General features: G+C 34.8%; 1 long non-coding RNA gene across 1 annotated transcript; it reads right to left on the reverse strand.

Moving 5' to 3' along the window:
* Nucleotides 1-578: 578 nt before the first annotated feature.
* On the reverse strand, nt 579-8,066 carry LOC114254445. The gene is made up of 2 exons (XR_003625814.2): nt 5,394-8,066; nt 579-4,351 (listed from the first exon to the last, which is right to left on the reverse strand). It is a non-coding gene; the product is annotated as an uncharacterized LOC114254445 (long non-coding RNA).
* Nucleotides 8,067-11,636: the final 3,570 nt, after the last annotated feature.

Below are 11,636 nucleotides of genomic sequence, written 5' to 3' on the forward strand. Positions count from 1 at the left end.
GGAACGGCAAATTTCCATATAAATCTCAGCATTGTTCTTTTGCACTGGAAGAACTGACAGACAGTGGAATAAGCGTTAGCAATGATATATCACCCTTAAACAGATTAAACTAGTTGGTCTGATACCAGGTTATGATGCTATCTAAAGGATATGCAACATGAGATTTTTCTTCATTAAAGTTGCAATACCAGATTAAACAAACGTTTAAACGAAAATTATTCTACTAAAATAAAAAGCTTCTTTCGCCAACGTTTTAAAACGTTTCTTTTGAAAATAAGTAGTTGCCTCTCACATAAAATTCTTAAAAATTTGCTGTATTAACTTTATAAAAATATTGTAGTACATAATAAATTTACATCAAAAATATTTATATTGTAACTTTTACACAGCGTGTTCTAAAAATAATAATAATTTTTTTTTAATGACTTTATCATATAGAACTCTCAATATGACTTGCAGCTTTAAAGTTTTCATAATAAACTATTCAATATTAATACATAAGCTACATTTAGTTTTACATTAGCAATTATTTCAAAAAGTTTCAAATGTCGATTGCGTATTGTAAATTTTTTTTTTTATTTTGGGATATTTCATATACAAGTAAAAACTTCACGAATAATGGTTAATAAAAATGTCTTGTTATATTATTGCAAAAAATATATTAATGTTTGCATCAAAGACTAGTAATCTTAATCGATCAAGCATTGAATAAGATTACCGATGTAATTAAATTATGTTTATGATCTGTAATAAACGTACAGTACGAAGCAGACAGCCTGTGCCCCATTGGTTGACTGATTACGGAATAATTGGGTTGGCAGACAGTAGCAGTTGATGCTAACACGGCGTCATATGTATCGGTGAGTTTCATGCGCAGCATTAACGTGGCAAGATAAAATTGCCGAAACAAAATTATGTAAGTACAGATTTTGTCAAATCTACTGAATGAATCACGTCTTACCAATATTTTGTGTCAATAAACCTAAACACGACAAAGTAACGCATGAATACGAATAATAATTCCTACGAAAGTACTCTCAGAGGAAAAGGGGAAGCTGGGAAGAGATGTAAATTGCGTGGGTGGAAAGTATCTTGCGCGCAGTACCGCAAATATGCCGCGCTAGGTAGATCTAATTGCGAGCCGCATTTCATCCCCAGCTGGAAAAATCTCCAGAGACACGCGACAAAGATATGTACACTCACGATATACGCAAGTATTCACCATGGCATTTCGTAGCGAGACGGCTTGAGAAATGATGTAAGAGATTATCAACCTTGAATTAATGGCTGCGAAGGATGCACGCACTACCATACGGGAGGAAATCTCCTGTTTATGAAAAAGTGAATCATTAATTCACAGTTGAAAACTGTAGGCAACTGTACATAAATAGAAAGAAAATAGAACGATACGTTGAGTGATATAAAAATTGCAACTTCCCTTTCCCATATGTAATTTGATGTATGGAGTTCAAAATATCTTTTTCAAAAATTATTTATTAAAAATAGAAAAATCGTCATTTAATATAATATAAATACAACATTGTATAATAAAATATACTAAAATTTAAAGTAATAATAATACGGTAATAAAAGGTGCACTCCAAGATTAGCGAAATTAAAAAAATTATAATATACTATGGATAAATAAAATTTCATTTACAGATCTCATCTAATTTAATTAAATTCTCTTTTTATATTACATCCAATCGTCATCAATTTGTGTGCTTTCAAACTTCTATTGACAATTGTACGGCCGACTGCTCTGAACTAAGTAGAACGGAATTGTACGAACATAGGTCAGCGATTCCGAATGCTCCAGATTGCTTAAATTCTTGAGAAAACAAACGATGGATCCTATCTCCATTCTTTACGTCCCAATTTCGTGAAATAAGAAATTTTTCATCATCTGATTACAGACAATGATACTTGTTTGTACATTACGATTTAATAAACGGATAATTTGTATCATTCATCGCTCATATCAAGTATGGAATAAAAAAAGTTTAAGACAAATCGAATAAGATAAACGATATAAAATTGCTCAAATGTCACAAAATGTATGCATGTATTTTCAAAAATCTATGCTTTAAAATATATGTATCACATAGCTATACACAATAAGTTTACGATAAATATTAATCTACAAAATTGCTTCTATACCGTACCTGTAAAAAATAAAAAAAATATTAAAATGTATGCAGTTCGTAAAAAAAGCTATTAAAGGTTTTTTTATATATTTTAGATATACGTGAAACTCGTTTCATTATATAATGTAAAATCACCATGCATTTATTATATTATCAAGTAGATAATTAAAAAATATTTCATATTAAAGATGAACAATAATAACTTCATCGAAATAAATTGTTAAAGCTTATATTAAAAATAATAAAGGTATGTAAACCTGTATAATTAAGAACACATAACTCTTCATGCAATTTTAGGTAATGGTATGCAGAGGATCCAAACATTGCATACATTATCTTGATTATTATTAGAACAAATGTTTATGTTACGTAATTATGTAATCATTTAATAAATGACGCCGAGATCGCAATTTCCCTATAGATCTTAGTATACAAATTAAAATTATATCTTAATAAAAAGATATATAGAATGCATCTTCTATTTTTAAATAAATATTTTAATGATATCTAATTAATTTTATTATTAATTATTTATTCCTTTATTTAATGTTATTTATAAAAGTTGTATATGTGTATAATTCCTTATTCTCCATATCGCAATTGTTTAATGTTACACACATATTTAGAAAAGATTTTCAGTTTATATAAAATATACGAATCAGCTCCATTCTCTAGAGATTTTTATACTATATTCCATTTCATTTTTCGTACGTGAATTTAACATCGTATTTTGTTTTCTCTACCTTTCTGACTTTATCTTCCTTGTTCTCACTCATTCTCTCTCTCTCTCTCTCTCTCTCTCTCTCTCTCTCTCTCTCCTCTCTATCTTTTTTTGAATTATTCACCAAAAATTGACTATGTTGACACACCTTCGTTATAATATTTTGCTGTATCTCTGGTGGCGCTTGATTTCCTCAGGGTCGAAAAATTTAAGGATTTCTGGAAAATCATGTTATACTACTTCGATTCATATATCACAATTTAAATTCGCTTAATAAACATCAATAAAATGATTTAATAACATTGTATCTGTACACATATTGACAGATAAATTTATTTAAATAATAAAATGCAATTGAATGTAGCCTTCAAGGCAGGAGGAGCGCAGTTAAAAATACAAAAAGATGTTTGTCAATAAACATAAAGTCATTCTATTTGCTGATATATTTCAGAACGAAGAGAGGCACTTTTTTATATTTGCTTTAGTCTAAAGCTTCAAATTTTATGTTTAATAATCGAACAATCTATCAGTTTCATATGGCATGCTCGCGTTGTGAGGCTTACGCGTAGGTAACGCTATAGTAAATATCCCGATCGTCTATCGCTGCGCGCTATTCAATATTGACACGCCGTAGTAAAACAATGGAAATATGTTGCCCCGCCACAGTGTCGAGGAGAAGCGTAAATATCGAGTAAATTAGCATTAATCTGTTGGCGTTTGCATCGGCGCTATTCGACGGCCGGCTGTTAACGGTTTGAAATCACGGCGTGGCCGAGTGTCGCGTGTAGCCACGTGTTTGTCGTCCGCTTGAAAACCCTCTAACAGGCACGCGAGTCATTTTTGAAGCCGACCTCTAAACCTGAAACAGACCGATCTGATCGCACGCCACTTTTGTCCGCTCGCACGGGAGAGCGGGATAGTATCTCTCTGCTCGTCGAACTGGTAACGCAAATATTTCGACATATTCACGAATGTGAATTTGATGAGAGAAACTCAGAAAAGGCTAGTATTTATCTCAGTCATATTTATAAAGCGTTCAATGATTAATACCTAACGATGACTGTAATGTTCTCACTGACCATTCTGCTACGTCAAATATTTTTATTAACGTTGCTATATCGAAATGTCAATTAATATTTTTCAATATATATATGAACAATACAGCTATAATTTCGTAACCCAGATAGCAGTAATAGACTCGTTTTTCGTTGGGAACATTATAATTCATCAAAACGCCATGATGTACCAGATACAATTATAAAGTGCCAAAAACTCGAGTTCCAGCGACAAAATCTATGAGTTGAAACATGATTGACATCTTACCCCAAGTTGAAAAGGTAGATCGCCTATAGACAGGGCGCAACGCGAGTGACATAAACTGTCAAACGTGACGGCAGGGGAGAACAGATTGGCCTCAGCGCGCGGTACGTGATCAGCGTGGGTAGCATCTTCTGATTTCACCGTAGCCGCAGAAAGAGACATTCTAGAGAGGAGAATAACGTTTAATACGTCGGGCAGGCGGGGATAGAACGCAAAGAGAAAGATGGAAAGATCGCGAGAGAGATCGGACGTGACGCCATTTCCATTTCCCGAAATTTATGGGCCAAGTTTTGCTCGCACGTGGTCCCGCTAATTACGCGAGAAACGCGGCAGGCAGGTTCGGGGATAACGATCGCTCGACGACCACTGGCTGAAATAGGAAGACGTGGAAAGGATTCACTAAACGCGTTCCAATGCACGTTCAAATAGAATCGTTTATTAACGAAGTTCAGATAACGGATGGATTTTGTATCTCTCGGCTTAAGGAACAGATAATGATGCAGATTTATTTCAATACACAGCAAAATGAAAAGCTAAACACGATTCAGATTAACGAGTAAATGTATCAATGATCTACATCTCGAAAAATATATACCTTCCTTTTCTCGTTTTTTTTTCTCTCTTTTCTTCTATTTAATATAAAATCTCATGTATTGATTTAATTAAAGTGATCAATATGTACGCAAACATATTTACGTAAAAACATATTTTTGTAATTAGCTTTTTGATTTATTTGTTTATGTATATATATAATCTAATATAAAAATTAATTAAAAATTTAAAAAATTAATTAAGAATTAAAATAATTAAAAATAATTAGAAACACAAAATTATAAAAATTAATGGCCCTGGTAAAATTATTTTAACTTGAATTATCTTTTAGCTTTAATTTAATGGAACTAAAAACCAATTGTTATAAAAAAAAGGAAAAATTCTTTCTTTTTTAATTTTGCGTGAATTCAATTTTGCGTCTCTCTATATAAAATAAAATATTTATCTTTTAATAAGATGTGCAAAAGATCTCGTCTTTACAGTTCAAAATAAGCAATATTTAGTTGTAAATATGTTTTTTCTATTCATAAAACGGTCTTTTTATGTAACACATGTATCGATAAAGTTTTTTAGTTTTTAGTTTTTATTATTATTTATTTTTGCTATTCGAGCGATTATAATTTGGATGGAAAGATCCTTTAAAGTGTACAAACGTATTTTTTGACAAGTGCATTTTCTTCCAGCGACACAAAACTACTCCGAGATTTCACATACTACATCGTGTTATTCTTGTAGGTTTTGTCTCTAACGCTTGTCGTTCGAAGCAATCACCATTATAACTGTCGGCGAGAATTGCAGAACTTTATCATACGGTCTAAACAATGGATTTCGCCGTGATGCCAACTCATATAATGTCACGTGCAGAGCTAGTTTATCAATGGCAACTAATGCAATGGATGGTCATTCTGACGTATCCTCCGTTATCACGTTGAGCTATACCATCGTCATCCTCGATTATTCCGGTTTTGCCTGATACGAAACAGGAGAATACATTCAGCGGTTTCGTAAAACGTGAAATTTCTTCCGTTTGCAATACTGTTAGCGATGCATCAAATAATTCTCATAACATTGGAAAAATGCCACCCAATAATAATCTATATATAATTCTTCGATATAATATTACAAGGATTTATTAACCAACAAATAAAATATATAGTAGCCTAAGATAATTTATAATATACTTTCAATCATAATTAAAAAATTGATTAAGAACATTAATTTCAATATTTATATTAATGAGAAATACACTATATAATTAAATACGATAATTTCAAGCTTCATAACATCTAATTCTAATATATTGAAAAAAATCGGACCACGCGGAAAATTAGCACCGAAATATCCATGCATTGCTTAATACTCGAAGCGATATCCGTAATCTATCTCGATCAATCACCCGCGTTTTTATCTGTCACCGACATTCATAAACTAATTGTCAACGCCGGGCAGTTTTAACGTGATGACCACGTCCAGTGAAGCTGCACCCCGCGCATAAAATCGAATTTCAGAAGATTCGTGGAGAAGTCGCGGATGCGAATGGTCCTTATCTATCGATCAATCTGATTGACAATCGTTTTGGCCGAAGGGTACACGAACATTTTCGATTATCGCGACTCAATACCAACCAGCCGAATTCCCTGCTGGTCTGATTGACGCATCTGCGTGCCAGTGGAGCGTAAACGCAGCCCCCGCCGCGTACCATCTTGTAATGGAATCTCGCAGAGCGCTCGGGGAAATTCGTGGGTACCTCCTAGACCGGTGCCTCCTTTGAGATCTCGTTTAGCGAGCTGATATTGAAACGGGTAAACGGGCGTTTCTACGATAAAGAGAGGGGTGTTCGTCGGGTTGCGTGCGGAGATTACTGCCGTTTTGTTTATTCGCGCACACGATAACGTATTCCCAGAACGTACGAGAGGAGACGAGGTAGACGAAAACTGCGGAAGGAATAGAAACGGAGGAATAAGGGGGGCGGCAAGATGGAAAAACGGGCTTGCCGTCGAGGGACAATATCTCTTTCACGTCTCAATTTGTATAAGTATCCCGGCAGTTATCCCAGAGTCGTGATACCGAACACGTACCATCGTACGCGCCTGGCGCAACTACACCAGCAGTATAACACAACGGTGTATGTTTCGTTGCCAGCGGGAGGATGTATCCGTCGTATGAATTGTACGTATGCCCGGCGCGCACATTCTCGCCTCGACACCACAATTGTACGCTAATAAGTTTCTGTGGGAATACCGCGGTAGACTGCGACGAATACTTTATTGTTTCACAACGTTTCACGTCGACCACACAGGATTACAGCCGAGACTGTAAGAAGACAGAGAAATAATTCCCCGGGAGGTCGTACAACGCGATCAAGCGAGAGGATCGGTCCCGATTGTCCTCCGGGCAATGCGGATAACTGGCAGACGGATGTCAAGTTGGTGAATATTTGATGCCGCCGCGTTTACCTGCATATACATATAGCCGCACAAAAAAAAAACGAAAAGTTCGCGCGCCAGTGGAGACAAAACGTTTCACGTCTTTCGTTGAGAAACTTCCTCTGCGCCAAAAAATAAAAAATGCATTTAAAAAATACAAAAGAATCAATCAAAAAATTATTCAGAAAGTGTGTGTGTGTGTGTCGCCTTTACTTTTTTATTAATTCGCTAATATTCAGAAATTATTATGCGAATAACGAAGAAGATAGATAAGATATGTGTAGCAAATAATCCATATGCGTTTTTAATTTTACATGTAAATTGTAAAAGAGCGAAACTTGAAAGAGTGGCGCGAGCAGAATGCTTTTCCGGATAAGGTACACACATGTGATCGGAGGAGCTCACGAAGTTGCGCTGCGGAAAAACATGATTGAAACTTTCGCTCGTGCGGTCACGATCAAAATTCTCCAAACTCGTAATACTGCCGCGAGTTTGCCGGATCATTGCCGACCTTATAGCGAAGGACATTCTTGGTTTTTCAAGCGGACGAACGGAGGCTATCCAGACGTGGAGCCATCCTCACTCACTACGCTAACAGCTTGCAGTCTGAATAGGAAACTTTTACCGTAGGAAATCCCACGATCGACTTTCGGCAAGCGCCTATTTTTTCGGTACGACACGGTGACGGTGGGTAGATGGAATTGACGTGCTTCATAAAGTTTTTATGGGCTATCCGAGGGAAGTTGCTTCCTCGCATGCTGTTTACGTGTACGTGGCTTTTTACGAAAATTGTTTTGGTAAGAGACCTTCGTGTTTGAAATGTAAACGTTGTAAATTTATTTTTCAGCATTCTTATTTGTCGTACGACATTTCAAGATTATTTTTAATAAAATATTATAAAATTACATGTCATTAATGAAAAGATTTTATAAATTGTATTAAAGATAAAGAAATATAAACTTTAAATTTATTAAAAATAAAGTTTTATATATATATTCATAATAAAAGTACAAAATAAAATAAAGTCTCTATCTGAATTTATGTACAAATATTACCCTGAGATTTAATACATAATAACTTTTACACAAATATACTACATAAATGTGTAAATTAATTTCTCTTTCATTTATGAATTATACTAAAAAATTAGTTCATGACAAACTGTAATTAATTTTTCTTTAATAAATGTATTATTAATTTAATCATATGTTATAATGAATTAACAGATAAAAATGTAAAACATGAACTTTTTATAGATTAAAGTCAATATAATAACATATGTTTATTATTGTGAATATTTTCAGACTATTTTCTCTATAATTTGTTGTAATTTGTTTTAAAAGTAACAATTTACACATGTTTGCCTAATTATCGGACCGAAATGCGTGCCACCGCATTTATTATTATTAAATCAATCGTGTGCAATGTTATTGTCACGCGCATTGAAATAAATGTGCGAAATTTCGTCGTTCGTAATTTGCTCAACAATTCATCTGAAATTTCATTAATACAAATATAATCATAAATACAGTTCTACTGCGAAAAGTGGATGTGAATGTTTTTAAAACGAATGATTGAAATCATAAAATGATAATGAAGAAATACGTCAATGTAGCAAATTTAACAAATATATTCGTTTGAGTCATAATAATAAAAGTGAGCTTGAATCGTAACAGTTTCAAGAGATTGCAAAATACACTTGTAGATACAGAGTTGATGTACAGTATGTATCTACACTCCTCATTGTCTGTATATAATACATTGGCTGCAGACTTCTTTACAGAAAGGAGGACAGGCCAATAGGGTTGCCACAGAGTCGCCTTATCAGCGGTTTATGTGGTACGACGTGGCATGGACTACCTCGAGGCGATTTCTATGTGTACAGTCCTTGTATAAGCATATATGTGGCATCTACTATCGTATCATATACACATATAGGTATGTAATCTTCAACCATTTAATTCCCAATATACCCAATACAGATACTGGTATCGTCGAATAAATCAATGGTCCGATAAAATGTAAATGGAGCAACATACTTTTTCAAGTTCAACAGTGAAATACATTAAATGTTGCATTATTTATATAACTTGAAAATTTACTTTTAACTTCTGTATATTGTAACATGTGAAAGTAAATAATTTTCATTGACACATTTATTGTCATCTTACAAACTGTGTTTAAGAAAAATGTTATTATATGTATATCTAAGATCTGTATTTTCATTTTCAAATCTTATTTTAATTAAATAAAACATACGTAGTCTTATTATATTATACATAAATAATAAATATTTTTTTATTTCTAAACACTTAACATTAATTATATTAGTGTAATAATACATTGTTAATAAATGATATATATACGTTTGTAACATTTTGGTGCAATACAACACTTGTTTACTTTTTCCAGAGATAAATCGTCGCATCATCAACAATATTTTACACAATTAATCATTAACATTGCTTGTAATCTCTAATTGGTCACTAGCGATTATATCTTTGGTTTTTCAATGGCAAATTACGCGTAGAGTACTGACCACTTATCAGTGGATAATTTACCTTCTCGTCCATCATATCGATACAAACGGATCTTCGTAATTTCCGAGTCATCACGGCGTCACAACGTCACCGCAACCGTGCGTTCAATTTGTCTGCCAATGGTCAGGCGCATGTGGGATACAATATCGCCAGTTCTCTGTGCTACCGATTTCATCGTACCTATTACCATTTCCAATGTTCCAAGCTATTGCTCTCGCGAGCGTTATTATCTTTGCTTAACGGGGTGCCAACGTTATTTTAGACCCTTCCGACACTGGCGACGGATCTTGTCGATCAAATCGAGTCGCGTGTCCCACCTGTCACCGTATTTTCGCACAAAGAGCTAAATGCCGATGAATACGTTTTCGCTTGTCGTTGGACCATTAAGGATCACTGATCGAAACCGATATGCCTCGCCGATGCACGGAACGGGCAGTATATTATTAACGGCATGATTCCGCAACGACGATCTCGGGGAGGATTGGCGTTCGGATGAGAAAGCAATCGAATCAGTGGCAGCATGGACGTTGCCGGTGGACAGCGTCGCGATACTCTGCTACATTGGGGGAAGTAGGCCGTAAATTTCGCAACCTTATTCAAGACGAAAAGGTAGAACGACACGACCGGTAGGACATGAAATGGCAGGATGGTGCGCGATTCTTTCACGAGACGTTGACTTCCTTAGCTCCTCCGTACCGTGACATCGGCGAGCGCTGATGTGAAAAGAAACACGGGAATGGTGGACCGATCGGTTTTCGTTGAGAATAACGATTTATTCTCAGCACTATTGCAACGCGATACGTTAAACATCAAGTTTCTATAACGTAAAGATTGCTATTTTTTTCCTTATTAAAATTTAACGTAAAGAGAGCGATATATTAAGTAATATTATGATAATTTAATTTACGTATATTACATATATTATCGTCGTAAATGTCAATGATACCATAATTAAAAATAAATTAAAAAATTTCTACATACATTTGTTGTTATTTATAATTATTTTAATATACATATATATATATATATACACACACACACACACACGCGTTTTTGTTTTATGTGTAAAATTTGCTTATACGACAACAGTTTATTTAACTACTGTTGAATATCATTCTAAAATCCAATGTTTCGAAGTCACAGAATCTCATTTGACTACACTGAAATATCACTGTTTTCGCGAAAAACCGCTTAAATGAGTGGCACAGCCACAATTCAATCTAATCGAAATTATTTTCAACGACACGCGTTGCCGGAATCGAAAAGTACAGAGTAGGATTTAATCGCACGAGTATCTTAATCGGCACAGTCGGCAACCAGACAAATAGTGGCCACAGGCTATTGGCTAGCGGGCTTGCGGCAAAGCTCCAATATAACTCAGGCCACCTGATAGTTTCATTACTACAGTAAATTTGCCGGTCGTGGTGAGCCCCTTATACGTTCTGCATCGTGTACTATATGTGCGAGTATGTGTTAAACGATCAGAAAGCGAGAGGCGTGGGAGAAGGGGAGGAAAGGGAGAGGGATAGGAACAGGTGGAAAGAAAAGTGGTAAGGGATAGTTTGCGCTGTTCGACGAGTCACGGTGGTGGTGGGCTGAGATGTATCAGGATCGGCTACGATCAGTAGAAAGTTTGGTCGGGAGAATCGTTACATTTGTTCTGGCAAAGGAGAGCACACGAGAAACGCGAAAGTGTTCTGCGACCAATAGCGCGTTTCGAAAGATGCTCACATTAAATGAAAATCTTATAACTTGTAAACTTGCGATATCTATCGTTACGGAGAATGTTCATGGATGTATATAAAGTTTCTTTATAATATATACTCAAGTGCCAAGTTATTCTCTTTATCAGTAAATAGATTATCAATTTCTTAGAAATCATGAGATAAGAATTATAGTAAAAAATTTATTAAATCTAATTCACGAAAGG

Source organism: Monomorium pharaonis, chromosome 6 (genome assembly GCF_013373865.1).
Source record: "Monomorium pharaonis isolate MP-MQ-018 chromosome 6, ASM1337386v2, whole genome shotgun sequence".
Taxonomy (NCBI): Eukaryota; Metazoa; Arthropoda; class Insecta; order Hymenoptera; family Formicidae; genus Monomorium; species Monomorium pharaonis.